We start from the raw sequence: 12304 nt of genomic DNA, 5'->3' as shown, positions 1-12304 counted from the left end.
ACATTTGTCCCAGGCCACATCCGCCTTTTGATTGGTGAAGCTGCCGACACACCCCAGCTCGACAGTTTGGCGTGGATCTCGCAGTCCTCAATGTAGAATGGCAGGTTTAGGAATGACACCACCAGCTCGTTGTTGCACAGCTCCCGTGCGTGGATCCTCGTCTCTCCCATTTTGAAGCCTTCCAACAATCTTTCCTTTCCCTTCGGGTGGCTCATTGTCATTTCATATCTGTTGTGGCCCACCACACGGCAAGCCACCAGACCACCACACAATTGCCGCACGTATTTCATCAGCTCCATTGCACTTATGCTGCTTCCTCCTTCCAGCTCTACACTAACTGTGAGCTTCTTGTTGTTTTTGTCCATACTGTCCATGCTCAAACCACTGTTTGATTCTAAAGCACTATTCATTTGGGATTCCTTTTGTCCGTTCCGTGTTCGTTCATCATGTTGGTCCGCCATTTTAGGTAAGAGAAGCGATACACTTACCCCCAAACAGTACAATACTGCTGGGGGTACTAAACTCTGTCTTGCCAAAAAACCTCAATTAAAAAAAAGCTTTAGGGCATATCAAAACACCACAAAAAACTGTTCAGATTAGAGCACCGAAATGGATCCAAGCGCCAAACAAATCGCATCTGTGTTCACTTCCTGATTCCTGGTGGGGGCTGGGCCTACAAACGAGATCAGGCGGAGCCAGAGAGGTATGGCCGTAAGCAACTGTATGTCCTCTACCTAATCTTTTAAAATGTGTCAAAGGTTTTGTAGTTTTGACAATTAAATGGAGTCACTTTCTAAGGCCTTCTCTGTGTCTTTTACAGATCGAAATGAAAAAGCTTACAGCACCTGGGATTCCCAGGCGGTCTTCCATCCAAGTACTAACCAGGCCCTACTCTGCTTAGCTTCTGAGATCAGACGAGATCAGGCGAAGCCAGAGAGGTATGGCCGTAAGCAACTGTATGTCCTCTTCCTAATATTTTAAAATGTGTCAAAGGTTTTGGAGTTTAGATAATGAAAAAGGAGTCACTTTCTAATGCCTTCTCGATTTCTTCCAGAGAGAGAAATGAAAAAGCTTACGGCACCTGGGATTCCCAGGCGGTCTTCCATCCAAGTACTAACCAGGCCCTACTCTGCTTAGCTTCTGAGATCTGACGAGATCAGGCGGAGCCAGAGAGGTATGGCCGTAAGCAACTGCATGTCCTCTTCCTAATCTTTTAAAATGTGTCAAAGGTTTTGTAGTTTTGACAATGAAATGGAGTCACTTTCTAAGGCCTTCTCTGTGTCTTTTACAGATCGAAATGAAAAAGCTTACGGCACCTGGGATTCCCAGGCGGTCTTCCATCCAAGTACTAACCAGGCCCTACTCTGCTTAGCTTCTGAGATCAGACGAGATCAGGCGGAGCCAGAGAGGTATGGCCGTAAGCAACTGTATGTCCTCTTCCTAATCTTTTAAAACGTGTCAAAGGTTTTGTAGTTTTGACAATGAAATGGAGTCACTTTCTAAGGCCTTCTCTGTGTCTTTTACAGATAGAAATGAAAAAGCTTACGGCACCTGGGATTCCCAGGCGGTCTTCCATCCAAGTACTAACCAGGCCCTACTCTGCTTAGCTTCTGAGATCAGACGAGATCAGGCGGAGCCAGAGAGGTATGGCCGTAAGCAACTGTATGTCCTCTTCCTAATCTTTTAAAATGTGTCAAAGGTTTTGGAGTTTTGATAATTAAAAAGGAGTCACTTTCTAATGCCTTCTCGATTTCTTCCAGAGAGAGAAATGAAAAAGCTTACGGCACATGGGATTCCCAGGCGGTCTTCCATCCAAGTACTAACCAGGCCCTACTCTGCTTAGCTTCTGAGATCAGACGAGATCAGGCGGAGCCAGAGAGGTATGGCCGTAAGCAACTGTATGTCCTCTTCCTAATCTTTTAAAATGTGTCAAAGGTTTTGGAGTTTTGATAATGAAAAAGGATTCACTTTCTAATGCCTTCTCAATTTCTTCCAGAGAGAGAAATGAAGAAGCTTACGGCACCTGGGATTCCCAGGCGGTCTTCCATCCAAGTACTAACCAGGCCCTACTCTGCTTAGCTTCTGAGATCAGACGAGATCAGGCGGAGCCAGAGAGGTATGGCCGTAAGCAACTGTATGTCCTCTACCTAATCTTTTAAAATGTGTCAAAGGTTTTGGAGTTTTGACAATGAAATGGAGTCACTTTCTAAGTTCTTCTCTGTGTCTTTTACAGATCGAAATAAAAAAGCTTACAGCACCTGGGATTCCCAGGCGGTCTTCCATCCAAGTACTAACCAGGCCCTACTCTGCTTAGCTTCTGAGATCAGACGAGATCAGGCGGAGCCAGAGAGGTATGGCCGTAAGCAACTGTATGTCCTCTACCTAATCTTTTAAAATGTGTCAAAGGTTTTGTAGTTTTGACAATGAAATGGAGTCACTTTCTAAGGCCTTCTCTGTGTCTTTTACAGATAGAAATGAAAAAGCTTACGGCACCTGGGATTCCCAGGCGGTCTTCCATCCAAGTACTAACCAGGCCCTACTCTGCTTAGCTTCTGAGATCAGACGAGATCAGGCGGAGCCAGAGAGGTATGGCCGTAAGCAACTGTATGTCCTCTTCCTAATCTTTTAAAATGTGTCAAAGGTTTTGGAGTTTTGATAATTAAAAAGGAGTCACTTTCTAATGCCTTCTCGATTTCTTCCAGAGAGAGAAATGAAAAAGCTTACGGCACATGGGATTCCCAGGCGGTCTTCCATCCAAGTACTAACCGGGCCCTACTCTGCTTAGCTTCTGAGATCAGACGAGATCAGGCGGAGCCAGAGAGGTATGGCCGTAAGCAACTGTATGTCCTCTTCCTAATCTTTTAAAATGTGTCAAAGGTTTTGGAGTTTAGATAATGAAAAAGGAGTCACTTTCTAATGCCTTCTCGATTTCTTCCAGAGAGAGAAATGAAAAAGCTTACGGCACCTGGGATTCCCAGGCGGTCTTCCATCCAAGTACTAACCAGGCCCTACTCTGCTTAGCTTCTGAGATCTGACGAGATCAGGCGGAGCCAGAGAGGTATGGCCGTAAGCAACTGCATGTCCTCTTCCTAATCTTTTAAAATGTGTCAAAGGTTTTGTAGTTTTGACAATGAAATGGAGTCACTTTCTAAGGCCTTCTCTGTGTCTTTTACAGATCGAAATGAAAAAGCTTACAGCACCTGGGATTCCCAGGCGGTCTTCCATCCAAGTACTAACCAGGCCCTACTCTGCTTAGCTTCTGAGATCTGACGAGATCAGGCGGAGCCAGAGAGGTATGGCCGTAAGCAACTGTATGTCCTCTTCCTAATCTTTTAAAATGTGTCAAAGGTTTTGTAGTTTTGACAATGAAATGGAGTCACTTTCTAAGGCCTTCTCTGTGTCTTTTACAGATCGAAATGAAAAAGCTTACAGCACCTGGGATTCCCAGGCGGTCTTCCATCCAAGTACTAACCAGGCCCTACTCTGCTTAGCTTCTGAGATCAGACGAGATCAGGCGGAGCCAGAGAGGTATGGCCGTAAGCAACTGTATGTCCTCTTCCTAATCTTTTAAAATGTGTCAAAGGTTTTGGAGTTTTGATAATGAAAAAGGAGTCACTTTCTAATGCCTTCTCGATTTCTTCCAGAGAGAGAAATGAAAAAGCTTACGGCACCTGGGATTCCCAGGCGGTCTTCCATCCAAGTACTAACCAGGCCCTACTCTGCTTAGCTTCTGAGATCAGACGAGATCAGGCGGAGCAAGAGAGGTATGGCCGTAAGCAACTGTATGTCCTCTTCCTAATCTTTTAAAATGTGTCAAAGGTTTTGTAGTTTTGACAATGAAATGGAGTCACTTTCTAAGGCCTTCTCTGTGTCTTTTACAGATCGAAATGAAAAAGCTTACAGCACCTGGGATTCCCAGGCGGTCTTCCATCCAAGTACTAACCAGGCCCTACTCTGCTTAGCTTCTGAGATCAGACGAGATCAGGCGGAGCCAGAGAGGTATGGCCGTAAGCAACTGTATGTCCTCTTCCTAATCTTTTAAAATGTGTCAAAGGTTTTGGAGTTTTGATAATGAAAAAGGAGTCACTTTCTAATGCCTTCTCGATTTCTTCCAGAGAGAGAAATGAAAAAGCTTACGGCACCTGGGATTCCCAGGCGGTCTTCCATCCAAGTACTAACCAGGCCCTACTCTGCTTAGCTTCTGAGATCTGACGAGATCAGGCGGAGCCAGAGAGGTATGGCCGTAAGCAACTGTATGTCCTCTTCCTAATCTTTTAAAATGTGTCAAAGGTTTTGTAGTTTTGACAATGAAATGGAGTCACTTTCTAAGGCCTTCTCTGTGTCTTTTACAGATCGAAATGAAAAAGCTTACAGCACCTGGGATTCCCAGGCGGTCTTCCATCCAAGTACTAACCAGGCCCTACTCTGCTTAGCTTCTGAGATCAGACGAGATCAGGCGGAGCCAGAGAGGTATGGCCGTAAGCAACTGTATGTCCTCTACCTAATCTTTTAAAATGTGTCAAAGGTTTTGGAGTTTTGATAATGAAAAAGGAGTCACTTTCTAAGGCCTTCTCTGTGTCTTTTACAGATCGAAATGAAAAAGCTTACAGCACCTGGGATTCGCAGGCGGTCTTCCATCCAAGTACTAACCAGGCCCTACTCTGCTTAGCTTCTGAGATCAGACGAGATCAGGCCGAGCCAGAGAGGTATGGCCGTAAGCAACTGTATGTCCTCTTCCTAATCTTTTAAAATGTGTCAAAGGTTTTGGAGTTTTGATAATGAAAAAGGAGTCACTTTCTAATGCCTTCTCGATTTCTTCCAGAGAGAGAAATGAAAAAGCTTACGGCACCTGGGATTCCCAGGCGGTCTTCCATCCAAGTACTAACCAGGCCCTACTCTGCTTAGCTTCTGAGATCAGACGAGATCAGGCGGAGCCAGAGAGGTATGGCCGTAAGCAACTGTATGTCCTCTACCTAATCTTTTAAAATGTGTCAAAGGTTTTGTAGTTTTGACAATGAAATGGAGTCACTTTCTAAGGCCTTCTCTGTGTCTTTTACAGATAGAAATGAAAAAGCTTACGGCACCTGGGATTCCCAGGCGGTCTTCCATCCAAGTACTAACCAGGCCCTACTCTGCTTAGCTTCTGAGATCAGACGAGATCAGGCGGAGCCAGAGAGGTATGGCCGTAAGCAACTGTATGTCCTCTTCCTAATATTTTAAAATGTGTCAAAGGTTTTGGAGTTTAGATAATGAAAAAGGAGTCACTTTCTAATGCCTTCTCGATTTCTTCCAGAGAGAGAAATGAAAAAGCTTACGGCACCTGGGATTCCCAGGCGGTCTTCCATCCAAGTACTAACCAGGCCCTACTCTGCTTAGCTTCTGAGATCTGACGAGATCAGGCGGAGCCAGAGAGGTATGGCCGTAAGCAACTGTATGTCCTCTTCCTAATCTTTTAAAATGTGTCAAAGGTTTTGTAGTTTTGACAATGAAATGGAGTCACTTTCTAAGGCCTTCTCTGTGTCTTTTACAGATCGAAATAAAAAAGCTTACAGCACCTGGGATTCCCAGGCAGTCTTCCATCCAAGTACTAACCAGGCCCTACTCTGCTTAGCTTCTGAGATCAGACGAGATCAGGCGAAGCCAGAGAGGTATGGCCGTAAGCAACTGTATGTCCTCTTCCTAATATTTTAAAATGTGTCAAAGGTTTTGGAGTTTAGATAATGAAAAAGGAGTCACTTTCTAATGCCTTCTCGATTTCTTCCAGAGAGAGAAATGAAAAAGCTTACGGCACCTGGGATTCCCAGGCGGTCTTCCATCCAAGTACTAACCAGGCCCTACTCTGCTTAGCTTCTGAGATCAGACGAGATCAGGCGGAGCCAGAGAGGTATGGCCGTAAGCAACTGTATGTCCTCTTCCTAATCTTTTAAAATGTGTCAAAGGTTTTGGAGTTTTGATAATGAAAAAGGAGTCACTTTCTAATGCCTTCTCGATTTCTTCCAGAGAGAGAAATGAAAAAGCTTACGGCACCTGGGATTCCCAGGCGGTCTTCCATCCAAGTACTAACCAGGCCCTACTCTGCTTAGCTTCTGAGATCTGACGAGATCAGGCGGAGCCAGAGAGGTATGGCCGTAAGCAACTGTATGTCCTCTACCTAATCTTTTAAAATGTGTCAAAGGTTTTGTAGTTTTGACAATTAAATGGAGTCACTTTCTAAGGCCTTCTCTGTGTCTTTTACAGATCGAAATGAAAAAGCTTACAGCACCTGGGATTCCCAGGCGGTCTTCCATCCAAGTACTAACCAGGCCCTACTCTGCTTAGCTTCTGAGATCAGACGAGATCAGGCGAAGCCAGAGAGGTATGGCCGTAAGCAACTGTATGTCCTCTTCCTAATATTTTAAAATGTGTCAAAGGTTTTGGAGTTTAGATAATGAAAAAGGAGTCACTTTCTAATGCCTTCTCGATTTCTTCCAGAGAGAGAAATGAAAAAGCTTACAGCACCTGGGATTCCCAGGCGGTCTTCCATCCAAGTACTAACCAGGCCCTACTCTGCTTAGCTTCTGAGATCTGACGAGATCAGGCAGAGCCAGAGAGGTATGGCCGTAAGCAACTGTATGTCCTCTTCCTAATCTTTTAAAATGTGTCAAAGGTTTTGTAGTTTTGACAATGAAATGGAGTCACTTTCTAAGGCCTTCTCTGTGTCTTTTACAGATCGAAATGAAAAAGCTTACAGCACCTGGGATTCCCAGGCGGTCTTCCATCCAAGTACTAACCAGGCCCTACTCTGCTTAGCTTCTGAGATCTGACGAGATCAGGCGGAGCCAGAGAGGTATGGCCGTAAGCAACTGTATGTCCTCTTCCTAATCTTTTAAAATGTGTCAAAGGTTTTGTAGTTTTGACAAAGAAATGGAGTCACTTTCTAAGGCCTTCTCTGTGTCTTTTACAGATCGAAATGAAAAAGCTTACAGCACCTGGGATTCCCAGGCGGTCTTCCATCCAAGTACTAACCAGGCCCTACTCTGCTTAGCTTCTGAGATCAGACGAGATCAGGCAGAGCCAGAGAGGTATGGCCGTAAGCAACTGTATGTCCTCTTCCTAATCTTTTAAAATGTGTCTAAGGTTTTGGAGTTTTGATAATGAAAAAGGAGTCACTTTCTAATGCCTTCTCGATTTCTTCCAGAGAGAGAAATGAAAAAGCTTACGGCACCTGGGATTCCCAGGCGGTCTTCCATCCAAGTACTAACCAGGCCCTACTCTGCTTAGCTTCTGAGATCAGACGAGATCAGGCGGAGCCAGAGAGGTATGGCCGTAAGCAACCTTATGTCCTCTACCTAATCTTTTAAAATGTGTCAAAGGTTTTGGAGTTTTGACAATGAAATGGAGTCACTTTCTAAGTTCTTCTTTGTGTCTTTTACAGATCGAAATAAAAAAGCTTACAGCACCTGGGATTCCCAGGCGGTCTTCCATCCAAGTACTAACCAGGCCCTACTCTGCTTAGCTTCTGAGATTAGACGAGATCAGGCAGAGCCAGAGAGGTATGGCCGTAAGCAACTGTATGTCCTCTTCCTAATCTTTTAAAATGTGTCAAAGGTTTTGTAGTTTTGACAATTAAATGGAGTCACTTTCTAAGGCCTTCTCTGTGTCTTTTACAGATCGAAATGAAAAAGCTTACAGCACCTGGGATTCCCAGGCGGTCTTCCATCCAAGTACTAACCAGGCCCTACTCTGCTTAGCTTCTGAGATCAGACGAGATCAGGCGGAGCCAGAGAGGTATGGCCGTAAGCAACTGTATGTCCTCTTCCTAATCTTTTAAAATGTGTCTAAGGTTTTGGAGTTTTGATAATGAAAAAGGAGTCACTTTCTAATGCCTTCTCGATTTCTTCCAGAGAGAGAAATGAAAAAGCTTACGGCACCTGGGATTCCCAGGCGGTCTTCCATCCAAGTACTAACCAGGCCCTACTCTGCTTAGCTTCTGAGATCTGACGAGATCAGGCGGAGCCAGAGAGGTATGGCCGTAAGCAACTGCATGTCCTCTACCTAATCTTTTAAAATGTGTCAAAGGTTTTGGAGTTTTGATAATGAAAAAGGAGTCACTTTCTAAGGCCTTCTCTGTGTCTTTTACAGATCGAAATGAAAAAGCTTACAGCACCTGGGATTCCCAGGCGGTCTTCCATCCAAGTACTAACCAGGCCCTACTCTGCTTAGCTTCTGAGATCAGACGAGATCAGGCGGAGCCAGAGAGGTATGGCCATAAGCAACTGTATGTCCTCTTCCTAATCTTTTAAAATGTGTCAAAGGTTTTGGAGTTTTGATAATGAAAAAGGAGTCACTTTCTAATGCCTTCTCGATTTCTTCCAGAGAGAGAAATGAAAAAGCTTACGGCACCTGGGATTCCCAGGCGGTCTTCCATCCAAGTACTAACCAGGCCCTACTCTGCTTAGCTTCTGAGATCAGACGAGATCAGGCGGAGCCAGAGAGGTATGGCCGTAAGAAACTGTATGTCCTCTTCCTAATCTTTTAAAATGTGTCAAAGGTTTTGTAGTTTTGACAATGAAATGGAGTCACTTTCTAAGGCCTTCTCTGTGTCTTTTACAGATCGAAATGAAAAAGTTTACAGCACCTGGGATTCCCAGGCGGTCTTCCATCCAAGTACTAACCAGGCCCTACTCTGCTTAGCTTCTGAGATCAGACGAGATCAGGCGGAGCCAGAGAGGTATGGCCATAAGCAACTGTATGTCCTCTTCCTAATCTTTTAAAATGTGTCAAAGGTTTTGGAGTTTTGATAATGAAAAAGGAGTCACTTTCTAATGCCTTCTTGATTTCTTCCAGAGAGAGAAATGAAAAAGCTTACGGCACCTGGGATTCCCAGGCGGTCTTCCATCCAAGTACTAACCAGGCCCTACTCTGCTTAGCTTCTGAGATCAGACGGAGCCAGAGAGGTATGGCTGTAAGCAACTGTATGTCCTCTTCCTAATCTTTTAAAATGTGTCAAAGGTTTTGGAGTTTTGATAATGAAAAAGGAGTCACTTTCTAATGCCTTCTCGATTTCTTCCAGAGAGAGAAATGAAAAAGCTTACGGCACCTGGGATTCCCAGGCGGTCTTCCATCCAAGTACTAACCAGGCCCTACTCTGCTTAGCTTCTGAGATCAGACGAGATCAGGCGGAGCCAGAGAGGTATGGACGTAAGCAACTGTATGTCCTCTACCTAATCTTTTAAAATGTGTCAAAGGTTTTGTAGTTTTGACAATTAAATGGAGTCACTTTCTAAGGCCTTCTCTGTGTCTTTTACAGATCGAAATGAAAAAGCGTACAGCACCTGGGATTCCCAGGCGGGCTTCCATCCAAGTACTAACCAGGCCCTACTCTGCTTAGCTTCTGAGATCAGACGAGATCAGGCGGAGCCAGAGAGGTATGGCCGTAAGCAACTGTATGTCCTCTACCTAATCTTTTAAAATGTGTCAAAGGTTTTGTAGTTTTGACAATGAAATGGAGTCACTTTCTAAGGCCTTCTCTGTGTCTTTTACAGATCGAAATGAAAAAGCTTACAGCACCTGGGATTCCCAGGCGGTCTTCCATCCAAGTACTAACCAGGCCCTACTCTGCTTAGCTTCTGAGATCTGACGAGATCAGGCGGAGCCAGAGAGGTATGGCCGTAAGCAACTGTATGTCCTCTACCTAATCTTTTAAAATGTGTCAAAGGTTTTGGAGTTTTGATAATGAAAAAGGAGTCACTTTCTAAGGCCTTCTCTGTGTCTTTTACAGATCGAAATGAAAAAGCTTACAGCACCTGGGATTCCCAGGCGGTCTTCCATCCAAGTACTAACCAGGCCCTACTCTGCTTAGCTTCTGAGATCAGACGAGATCAGGCAGAGCCAGAGAGGTATGGCCGTAAGCAACTGTATGTCCTCTTCCTAATCTTTTAAAATGTGTCAAAGGTTTTGGAGTTTTGATAATGAAAAAGGAGTCACTTTCTAATGCCTTCTCGATTTCTTCCAGAGAGAGAAATGAAAAAGCTTACGGCACCTGGGATTCCCAGGCGGTCTTCCATCCAAGTACTAACCAGGCCCTACTCTGCTTAGCTTCTGAGATCTGACGAGATCAGGCGGAGCCAGAGAGGTATGGCCGTAAGCAACTGTATGTCCTCTTCCTAATCTTTTAAAATGTGTCAAAGGTTTTGTAGTTTTGAAAATGAAATGGAGTCACTTTCTAAGGCCTTCTCTGTGTCTTTTACAGATCGAAATGAAAAAGCTTACAGCACCTGGGATTCCCAGGCGGTCTTCCATCCAAGTACTAACCAGGCCCTACTCTGCTTAGCTTCTGAGATCAGACGAGATCAGGCGGAGCCAGAGAGGTATGGCCGTAAGCAACTGTATGTCCTCTTCCTAATCTTTTAAAATGTGTCAAAGGTTTTGTAGTTTTGACAAAGAAATGGAGTCACTTTCTAAGGCCTTCTCTGTGTCTTTTACAGATCGAAATGAAAAAGCTTACAGCACCTGGGATTCCCAGGCGGTCTTCCATCCAAGTACTAACCAGGCCCTACTCTGCTTAGCTTCTGAGATCTGACGAGATCAGGCGGAGCCAGAGAGGTATGGCCGTAAGCAACTGTATGTCCTCTTCCTAATCTTTTAAAATGTGTCAAAGGTTTTGTAGTTTTGACAATGAAATGGAGTCACTTTCTCAGGCCTTCTCTGTGTCTTTTACAGATCGAAATGAAAAAGCTTACAGCACCTGGGATTCCCAGGCGGTCTTCCATCCAAGTACTAACCAGGCCCTACTCTGCTTAGCTTCTGAGATCAGACGAGATCAGGCGGAGCCAGAGAGGTATGGCCGTAAGCAACTGTATGTCCTCTTCCTAATCTTTTAAAATGTGTCAAAGGTTTTGGAGTTTTGATAATGAAAAAGGAGTCACTTTCTAAGGCCTTCTCGATTTCTTCCAGAGAGAGAAATGAAAAAGCTTACGGCACCTGGGATTCCCAGGCTGTCTTCCATCCAAGTACTAACCAGGCCCTACTCTGCTTAGCTTCTGAGATCAGACGAGATCAGGCGGAGCCAGAGAGGTATGGCCGTAAGCAACTGTATGTCCTCTTCCTAATCTTTTAAAATGTGTCAAAGGTTTTGTAGTTTTGACAATGAAATGGAGTCACTTTCTAAGGCCTTCTCTGTGTCTTTTACAGATCGAAATGAAAAAGCTTACAGCACCTGGGATTCCCAGGCGGTCTTCCATCCAAGTACTAACCAGGCCCTACTCTGCTTAGCTTCTGAGATCAGACGAGATCAGGCGGAGCCAGAGAGGTATGGCCGTAAGCAACTGTATGTCCTCTTCCTAATCTTTTAAAATGTGTCAAAGGTTTTGTAGTTTTGACAAAGAAATGGAGTCACTTTCTAAGGCCTTCTCTGTGTCTTTTACAGATCGAAATGAAAAAGCTTACAGCACCTGGGATTCCCAGGCGGTCTTCCATCCAAGTACTAACCAGGCCCTACTCTGCTTAGCTTCTGAGATCAGACGAGATCAGGCGGAGCCAGAGAGGTATGGCCGTAAGCAACTGTATGTCCTCTTCCTAATCTTTTAAAATGTGTCAAAGGTTTTGGAGTTTTGATAATGAAAAAGGAGTCACTTTCTAAGGCCTTCTCGATTTCTTCCAGAGAGAGAAATGAAAAAGCTTACGGCACCTGGGATTCCCAGGCGGTCTTCCATCCAAGTACTAACCAGGCCCTACTCTGCTTAGCTTCTGAGATCAGACGAGATCAGGCGGAGCCAGAGAGGTATGGCCGTAAGCAACTGTATGTCCTCTTCCTAATCTTTTAAAATGTGTCAAAGGTTTTGTAGTTTTGACAATGAAATGGAGTCACTTTCTAAGGCCTTCTCTGTGTCTTTTACAGATCGAAATGAAAAAGCTTACAGCACCTGGGATTCCCAGGCGGTCTTCCATCCAAGTACTAACCAGGCCCTACTCTGCTTAGCTTCTGAGATCAGACGAGATCAGGCAGAGCCAGAGAGGTATGGCCGTAAGCAACTGTATGTCCTCTTCCTAATCTTTTAAAATGTGTCAAAGGTTTTGGAGTTTTGATAATGAAAAAGGAGTCACTTTCTAAGGCCTTCTCGATTTCTTCCAGAGAGAAAAATGAAAAAGCTTACGGCACCTGGGATTCCCAGGCGGTCTTCCATCCAAGTACTAACCAGGCCCTACTCTGCTTAGCTTCTGAGATCTGACGAGATCAGGCGGAGCCAGAGAGGTATGGCCGTAAGCAACTGTATGTCCTCTTCCTAATCTTTTAAAATGTGTCAAAGGTTTTGTAGTTTTGACA

At 44.7% G+C, this 12304-nt stretch overlaps 48 non-coding genes and 1 pseudogene across 48 annotated transcripts; all 49 read right to left on the bottom strand.

The window, feature by feature from the left end:
* Positions 1-833: 833 nt before the first annotated feature.
* On the bottom strand, positions 834-952 carry LOC144393414 (5S ribosomal RNA). Its single transcript, XR_013456259.1, has one exon. It is a non-coding gene; the product is annotated as a 5S ribosomal RNA (ribosomal RNA).
* A 117-nt stretch (positions 953-1069) lies between these two features.
* On the bottom strand, positions 1070-1188 carry LOC144399692 (5S ribosomal RNA). Its single transcript, XR_013461838.1, has one exon. It is a non-coding gene; the product is annotated as a 5S ribosomal RNA (ribosomal RNA).
* A 116-nt stretch (positions 1189-1304) lies between these two features.
* Positions 1305-1423, bottom strand: LOC144402394 (5S ribosomal RNA). The gene has a single exon (XR_013464330.1). It is a non-coding gene; the product is annotated as a 5S ribosomal RNA (ribosomal RNA).
* A 116-nt stretch (positions 1424-1539) lies between these two features.
* LOC144402393 (5S ribosomal RNA) lies at positions 1540-1658 on the bottom strand. Its single transcript, XR_013464328.1, has one exon. It is a non-coding gene; the product is annotated as a 5S ribosomal RNA (ribosomal RNA).
* Positions 1659-1775: 117 nt separating this feature from the next.
* On the bottom strand, positions 1776-1894 carry LOC144398924 (5S ribosomal RNA). Its single transcript, XR_013461071.1, has one exon. It is a non-coding gene; the product is annotated as a 5S ribosomal RNA (ribosomal RNA).
* Positions 1895-2011: 117 nt separating this feature from the next.
* Positions 2012-2130, bottom strand: LOC144402392 (5S ribosomal RNA). The gene has a single exon (XR_013464327.1). It is a non-coding gene; the product is annotated as a 5S ribosomal RNA (ribosomal RNA).
* Positions 2131-2246: 116 nt separating this feature from the next.
* LOC144396610 (5S ribosomal RNA) lies at positions 2247-2365 on the bottom strand. Its single transcript, XR_013458756.1, has one exon. It is a non-coding gene; the product is annotated as a 5S ribosomal RNA (ribosomal RNA).
* Positions 2366-2481: 116 nt separating this feature from the next.
* On the bottom strand, positions 2482-2600 carry LOC144402391 (5S ribosomal RNA). The gene has a single exon (XR_013464326.1). It is a non-coding gene; the product is annotated as a 5S ribosomal RNA (ribosomal RNA).
* Positions 2601-2717: 117 nt separating this feature from the next.
* On the bottom strand, positions 2718-2836 carry LOC144399077 (5S ribosomal RNA). The gene has a single exon (XR_013461222.1). It is a non-coding gene; the product is annotated as a 5S ribosomal RNA (ribosomal RNA).
* A 117-nt stretch (positions 2837-2953) lies between these two features.
* Positions 2954-3072, bottom strand: LOC144399681 (5S ribosomal RNA). Its single transcript, XR_013461827.1, has one exon. It is a non-coding gene; the product is annotated as a 5S ribosomal RNA (ribosomal RNA).
* A 116-nt stretch (positions 3073-3188) lies between these two features.
* LOC144390111 (5S ribosomal RNA) lies at positions 3189-3307 on the bottom strand. The gene has a single exon (XR_013454185.1). It is a non-coding gene; the product is annotated as a 5S ribosomal RNA (ribosomal RNA).
* A 116-nt stretch (positions 3308-3423) lies between these two features.
* Positions 3424-3542, bottom strand: LOC144396608 (5S ribosomal RNA). Its single transcript, XR_013458754.1, has one exon. It is a non-coding gene; the product is annotated as a 5S ribosomal RNA (ribosomal RNA).
* A 117-nt stretch (positions 3543-3659) lies between these two features.
* Positions 3660-3778, bottom strand: LOC144397288 (5S ribosomal RNA). The gene has a single exon (XR_013459433.1). It is a non-coding gene; the product is annotated as a 5S ribosomal RNA (ribosomal RNA).
* A 116-nt stretch (positions 3779-3894) lies between these two features.
* LOC144396607 (5S ribosomal RNA) lies at positions 3895-4013 on the bottom strand. The gene has a single exon (XR_013458753.1). It is a non-coding gene; the product is annotated as a 5S ribosomal RNA (ribosomal RNA).
* Positions 4014-4130: 117 nt separating this feature from the next.
* Positions 4131-4249, bottom strand: LOC144399670 (5S ribosomal RNA). The gene has a single exon (XR_013461816.1). It is a non-coding gene; the product is annotated as a 5S ribosomal RNA (ribosomal RNA).
* Positions 4250-4365: 116 nt separating this feature from the next.
* LOC144396606 (5S ribosomal RNA) lies at positions 4366-4484 on the bottom strand. The gene has a single exon (XR_013458752.1). It is a non-coding gene; the product is annotated as a 5S ribosomal RNA (ribosomal RNA).
* Positions 4485-4601: 117 nt separating this feature from the next.
* Positions 4602-4720, bottom strand: LOC144399725 (5S ribosomal RNA). The gene has a single exon (XR_013461871.1). It is a non-coding gene; the product is annotated as a 5S ribosomal RNA (ribosomal RNA).
* Positions 4721-4837: 117 nt separating this feature from the next.
* Positions 4838-4956, bottom strand: LOC144402390 (5S ribosomal RNA). Its single transcript, XR_013464325.1, has one exon. It is a non-coding gene; the product is annotated as a 5S ribosomal RNA (ribosomal RNA).
* A 116-nt stretch (positions 4957-5072) lies between these two features.
* On the bottom strand, positions 5073-5191 carry LOC144402389 (5S ribosomal RNA). Its single transcript, XR_013464324.1, has one exon. It is a non-coding gene; the product is annotated as a 5S ribosomal RNA (ribosomal RNA).
* Positions 5192-5308: 117 nt separating this feature from the next.
* Positions 5309-5427, bottom strand: LOC144399659 (5S ribosomal RNA). Its single transcript, XR_013461805.1, has one exon. It is a non-coding gene; the product is annotated as a 5S ribosomal RNA (ribosomal RNA).
* Positions 5428-5543: 116 nt separating this feature from the next.
* LOC144398398 (5S ribosomal RNA) lies at positions 5544-5662 on the bottom strand. The gene has a single exon (XR_013460545.1). It is a non-coding gene; the product is annotated as a 5S ribosomal RNA (ribosomal RNA).
* Positions 5663-5779: 117 nt separating this feature from the next.
* On the bottom strand, positions 5780-5898 carry LOC144402387 (5S ribosomal RNA). The gene has a single exon (XR_013464323.1). It is a non-coding gene; the product is annotated as a 5S ribosomal RNA (ribosomal RNA).
* A 117-nt stretch (positions 5899-6015) lies between these two features.
* LOC144399648 (5S ribosomal RNA) lies at positions 6016-6134 on the bottom strand. Its single transcript, XR_013461794.1, has one exon. It is a non-coding gene; the product is annotated as a 5S ribosomal RNA (ribosomal RNA).
* A 116-nt stretch (positions 6135-6250) lies between these two features.
* On the bottom strand, positions 6251-6369 carry LOC144393403 (5S ribosomal RNA). Its single transcript, XR_013456248.1, has one exon. It is a non-coding gene; the product is annotated as a 5S ribosomal RNA (ribosomal RNA).
* A 117-nt stretch (positions 6370-6486) lies between these two features.
* Positions 6487-6605, bottom strand: LOC144397562 (5S ribosomal RNA). The gene has a single exon (XR_013459708.1). It is a non-coding gene; the product is annotated as a 5S ribosomal RNA (ribosomal RNA).
* Positions 6606-6721: 116 nt separating this feature from the next.
* On the bottom strand, positions 6722-6840 carry LOC144390110 (5S ribosomal RNA). The gene has a single exon (XR_013454183.1). It is a non-coding gene; the product is annotated as a 5S ribosomal RNA (ribosomal RNA).
* A 116-nt stretch (positions 6841-6956) lies between these two features.
* Positions 6957-7075, bottom strand: LOC144398053 (5S ribosomal RNA). Its single transcript, XR_013460200.1, has one exon. It is a non-coding gene; the product is annotated as a 5S ribosomal RNA (ribosomal RNA).
* A 117-nt stretch (positions 7076-7192) lies between these two features.
* Positions 7193-7311, bottom strand: LOC144402385 (5S ribosomal RNA). The gene has a single exon (XR_013464321.1). It is a non-coding gene; the product is annotated as a 5S ribosomal RNA (ribosomal RNA).
* A 116-nt stretch (positions 7312-7427) lies between these two features.
* Positions 7428-7546, bottom strand: LOC144399585 (5S ribosomal RNA). The gene has a single exon (XR_013461731.1). It is a non-coding gene; the product is annotated as a 5S ribosomal RNA (ribosomal RNA).
* Positions 7547-7662: 116 nt separating this feature from the next.
* Positions 7663-7781, bottom strand: LOC144396605 (5S ribosomal RNA). The gene has a single exon (XR_013458751.1). It is a non-coding gene; the product is annotated as a 5S ribosomal RNA (ribosomal RNA).
* A 117-nt stretch (positions 7782-7898) lies between these two features.
* LOC144399637 (5S ribosomal RNA) lies at positions 7899-8017 on the bottom strand. Its single transcript, XR_013461783.1, has one exon. It is a non-coding gene; the product is annotated as a 5S ribosomal RNA (ribosomal RNA).
* Positions 8018-8134: 117 nt separating this feature from the next.
* On the bottom strand, positions 8135-8253 carry LOC144397498 (5S ribosomal RNA). Its single transcript, XR_013459644.1, has one exon. It is a non-coding gene; the product is annotated as a 5S ribosomal RNA (ribosomal RNA).
* A 117-nt stretch (positions 8254-8370) lies between these two features.
* LOC144397679 (5S ribosomal RNA) lies at positions 8371-8489 on the bottom strand. Its single transcript, XR_013459826.1, has one exon. It is a non-coding gene; the product is annotated as a 5S ribosomal RNA (ribosomal RNA).
* Positions 8490-8605: 116 nt separating this feature from the next.
* Positions 8606-8724, bottom strand: LOC144399049 (5S ribosomal RNA). The gene has a single exon (XR_013461194.1). It is a non-coding gene; the product is annotated as a 5S ribosomal RNA (ribosomal RNA).
* Positions 8725-8841: 117 nt separating this feature from the next.
* On the bottom strand, positions 8842-8950 carry LOC144399989 (5S ribosomal RNA; annotated as a pseudogene).
* A 117-nt stretch (positions 8951-9067) lies between these two features.
* On the bottom strand, positions 9068-9186 carry LOC144398697 (5S ribosomal RNA). Its single transcript, XR_013460844.1, has one exon. It is a non-coding gene; the product is annotated as a 5S ribosomal RNA (ribosomal RNA).
* Positions 9187-9302: 116 nt separating this feature from the next.
* LOC144399420 (5S ribosomal RNA) lies at positions 9303-9421 on the bottom strand. The gene has a single exon (XR_013461565.1). It is a non-coding gene; the product is annotated as a 5S ribosomal RNA (ribosomal RNA).
* Positions 9422-9537: 116 nt separating this feature from the next.
* Positions 9538-9656, bottom strand: LOC144390109 (5S ribosomal RNA). The gene has a single exon (XR_013454182.1). It is a non-coding gene; the product is annotated as a 5S ribosomal RNA (ribosomal RNA).
* Positions 9657-9773: 117 nt separating this feature from the next.
* LOC144398052 (5S ribosomal RNA) lies at positions 9774-9892 on the bottom strand. The gene has a single exon (XR_013460199.1). It is a non-coding gene; the product is annotated as a 5S ribosomal RNA (ribosomal RNA).
* Positions 9893-10009: 117 nt separating this feature from the next.
* On the bottom strand, positions 10010-10128 carry LOC144399626 (5S ribosomal RNA). The gene has a single exon (XR_013461772.1). It is a non-coding gene; the product is annotated as a 5S ribosomal RNA (ribosomal RNA).
* A 116-nt stretch (positions 10129-10244) lies between these two features.
* Positions 10245-10363, bottom strand: LOC144396604 (5S ribosomal RNA). The gene has a single exon (XR_013458750.1). It is a non-coding gene; the product is annotated as a 5S ribosomal RNA (ribosomal RNA).
* A 116-nt stretch (positions 10364-10479) lies between these two features.
* LOC144390107 (5S ribosomal RNA) lies at positions 10480-10598 on the bottom strand. Its single transcript, XR_013454180.1, has one exon. It is a non-coding gene; the product is annotated as a 5S ribosomal RNA (ribosomal RNA).
* A 116-nt stretch (positions 10599-10714) lies between these two features.
* Positions 10715-10833, bottom strand: LOC144396602 (5S ribosomal RNA). The gene has a single exon (XR_013458748.1). It is a non-coding gene; the product is annotated as a 5S ribosomal RNA (ribosomal RNA).
* A 117-nt stretch (positions 10834-10950) lies between these two features.
* Positions 10951-11069, bottom strand: LOC144399372 (5S ribosomal RNA). Its single transcript, XR_013461517.1, has one exon. It is a non-coding gene; the product is annotated as a 5S ribosomal RNA (ribosomal RNA).
* A 116-nt stretch (positions 11070-11185) lies between these two features.
* LOC144396601 (5S ribosomal RNA) lies at positions 11186-11304 on the bottom strand. The gene has a single exon (XR_013458747.1). It is a non-coding gene; the product is annotated as a 5S ribosomal RNA (ribosomal RNA).
* A 116-nt stretch (positions 11305-11420) lies between these two features.
* On the bottom strand, positions 11421-11539 carry LOC144396600 (5S ribosomal RNA). Its single transcript, XR_013458746.1, has one exon. It is a non-coding gene; the product is annotated as a 5S ribosomal RNA (ribosomal RNA).
* A 117-nt stretch (positions 11540-11656) lies between these two features.
* LOC144402384 (5S ribosomal RNA) lies at positions 11657-11775 on the bottom strand. The gene has a single exon (XR_013464320.1). It is a non-coding gene; the product is annotated as a 5S ribosomal RNA (ribosomal RNA).
* Positions 11776-11891: 116 nt separating this feature from the next.
* On the bottom strand, positions 11892-12010 carry LOC144398050 (5S ribosomal RNA). The gene has a single exon (XR_013460197.1). It is a non-coding gene; the product is annotated as a 5S ribosomal RNA (ribosomal RNA).
* Positions 12011-12127: 117 nt separating this feature from the next.
* LOC144399615 (5S ribosomal RNA) lies at positions 12128-12246 on the bottom strand. The gene has a single exon (XR_013461761.1). It is a non-coding gene; the product is annotated as a 5S ribosomal RNA (ribosomal RNA).
* Positions 12247-12304: the final 58 nt, after the last annotated feature.

This window comes from Gasterosteus aculeatus, chromosome 2 (genome assembly GCF_964276395.1).
Source record: "Gasterosteus aculeatus chromosome 2, fGasAcu3.hap1.1, whole genome shotgun sequence".
NCBI lineage: Eukaryota > Metazoa > Chordata > Actinopteri > Perciformes > Gasterosteidae > Gasterosteus > Gasterosteus aculeatus.
Note: the sequence above shows the minus strand (reverse complement) of the source record. Positions and strands in the feature narration are given on the sequence as shown.